Here is a 2,613-nt window from a genome sequence, read left to right as displayed (position 1 = left end):
GTGGTAAAGAATCTGCCTGCCAAGGCAGAAGACATGGGTGATTCCTGATCCAGGAAGATCCCACATCCCACGGAGCAACTTAGTCCACGCACCACAACTACTGAGCCACTGGGAAGTCTCCACTACCGAGCCTACACGTTGCAAGTACTGGAGCCTGTGCAGCCTGCAGCCTGTGCCCTGCCACAAGAGAAGCCCGTGCACCGCCATGAAGACCAGCCCCTGCTCTCCGAAACTAGAGAAAAGCCTGCACAGGAAGCAGGACCTGGCACAGCCGAAAATAAAACTAAGCACAATTTAAAAATAATATAATATAGATGATCCTAAGAAACTGATGGAAATTCAGAAAAAAGGATAATCCATTTAATCTTTTTTTTTTTTTTGCATTGGTTTTATTTTACAGAAGATGCTTTCTGCTGATTGGCTAGTTTGTCAAAAGCAAAATACGAACAGTCATAGGTTTAACAATACAAAAGATTAGCTACATATGGTCAAATTAAACACATCCTAGTGGACAGGGCTGGACACTGTCATTTCAACTACAATCTGCTGTCCCCAACTATGATTTAATTCTCTCACAGCTGAACTCTGACTATGATCCCTGCCACAAAAGGAATCTGAAAACTACTCGAAAGCCACAGGGAGGAAAATTAAGTGTGTTTTTCTACCTCATTGGAGTATGACCGGGGGAGTTTACAAATTTTGATAAGCCAGAGTCATCTATGTGTTGTAAGCAAAACAGAGTTTCTGGATGCTAGCAAGTCACTGCTACTGTGAATCCTGGTGAGTGAGGCCACCTGCATCGCTTTCACACCGGAATTCACCTCAGCACATAAAGGACCCAGGACAGCACTGCAGCCACCGAGGATGAAGTAAGGTAAATAGCAGAAGATGTAGCTTCCTCTTATTTAAAGGGAGGGTTAACAGGCCTCGTTTCCTTCCCTCGCCCCGTGAGACTGCCAACCAAATGAACACTTGCTGCCACAGCAGAGTCATTGCATCCTTTAAGACACAGGCTCTGGTTCACATCGACGGAGGCAACACGGGCATCCACAAGGCCAGGAGGCGGGCTGGGGGATCCTACCAGCTGTGGGCAATGTCTTTGGCTGTGGCAGCCCATTCGTGGGGACCCCGAGGAGGAGGGTGCCGGGACCAGGTGGGTGAGGGAGGCAGAGTGAGCAGAGAAGCCTAGAAAAGAACTGGGCTCTCAGCCCGCTGGGCACTCCTGCCACCTGGGCGCCCAGGGTGACCATGCCGTTGTTCACAGACCACAGGCTGGCGTACTGGCGGGAGCCCATAGGAGGACCAGCCTTGGGGCCCATGGGGAGCATGCTGGTGTGGGCAGGCATCCCAAGGCTGGACAGTTGTCATGGGTTGGAGTATGGACATGCAGATGAATTGTCAGAAAGGGTTTGAGAATTGTTCTGCTGCATAAGGGCTGGGGTAGGGTCTCCTGGATGGTGGTTCCTCAGGGCCAGGTACCTTTCACAGCCGTGCGTGGAAGCCTGTGAGAGGAGGGCGCTGAACTGAGGGTGGGGGCGGCAGGTGACACAGGGTGCTGGTTCCAGGAATCAGCCAGCATTCAAATGGCTGCTGGCTCCAGGTTTTTCCATCGTATCTTTGTGATCGCTTCTTTCCTTTGCATCAGGGAAAGCTTTTGCAAATGGACTGTATTAAATTTTAAGAGCTGCTAGCTCCTCATTTTGGTAAGTGCTCACTGCCATGAACTGGGTCTCCTGGGAAGCAATGTTTAACATGATCTAGTCCCCTCCATTGAGCTTGTTGGTGAGCTTGACTTTGCTGAAGGAGACAGGCACCTTCAACCGGTGTGCTCTGAAGTTGGGCAAGTCAGGGTGGATGTAGACTCAGCTGGGCGTCTGCAGCTCAGGCTTGCCCCCTGGTACCCACTCTTGGTTCAGGTACTTCAAGCGGTTGGAAGTCCAGCAGGAAGGAGTACACGGCATTGGGGTCCAGGCGGGACACGTTCACCTTCAGTACCGGGAACACCCTCCTGCCGCTCGTTGGTGAGGTCCTTGAAGCACAGCCCCAGCTAGCTCTCCTCTAGGCCCAGGCGCAGCTCGTGCTCCCTGGGGCCGCCTTCTCACTGCCTGCCTGCTACTCGCTCTCTACAGCTCAGCAGACGGTCTGAGAGGTACTGCAGGCTCTTCCCCACTCTCGGTGTGGGGGAGCTCATCCTCTTACCTGCCCCCTCCCCACCACCCCACAAGCCCTGACTTGGCTACTCGAGAGGAGAGCCACCTTCACCTCAGTAGGCGGCCGCTCTTTCAACAAGAGGGGCCTCCCGGGTCCCAGACCCGGGTGGATGGGGAGGAGAGAGATCTGGGGAGGAGAAGGGGCGGTGGCAAGGGATGGGGTGGGGAAAAAGGTTATTTCACTTGAACTGCAGACAAAGGGACAAAGGTCCGTGTGGTCAAAGTGAAAGTGAAAGTGACTCAGTCATGTCCGACTTTTTGCAACCCCATGAACTATACAGTCCATGGAATTCTCCAGGCCAGAATACAGGAGTGGGTAGCCTTTCCCTTCTCCAGGGAATCTTCCCAACCCAGGGATTGAACCCAGGTCTCCCACATTGCAGGCAGATTCTTTACCAGCTGA

At 52.7% G+C, this 2,613-nt stretch overlaps 1 pseudogene; it reads right to left on the bottom strand.

Moving 5' to 3' along the window:
• LOC102188435 lies at window positions 389–2,017 on the bottom strand (annotated as a pseudogene).

This window comes from Capra hircus, chromosome 18, assembly GCF_001704415.2.
Source record: "Capra hircus breed San Clemente chromosome 18, ASM170441v1, whole genome shotgun sequence".
In the NCBI taxonomy this organism is placed as follows: domain Eukaryota; kingdom Metazoa; phylum Chordata; class Mammalia; order Artiodactyla; family Bovidae; genus Capra; species Capra hircus.
The sequence above is the reverse complement of the archived record's forward strand: the minus strand, read 5'-3'. Positions and strand labels throughout refer to the sequence as shown.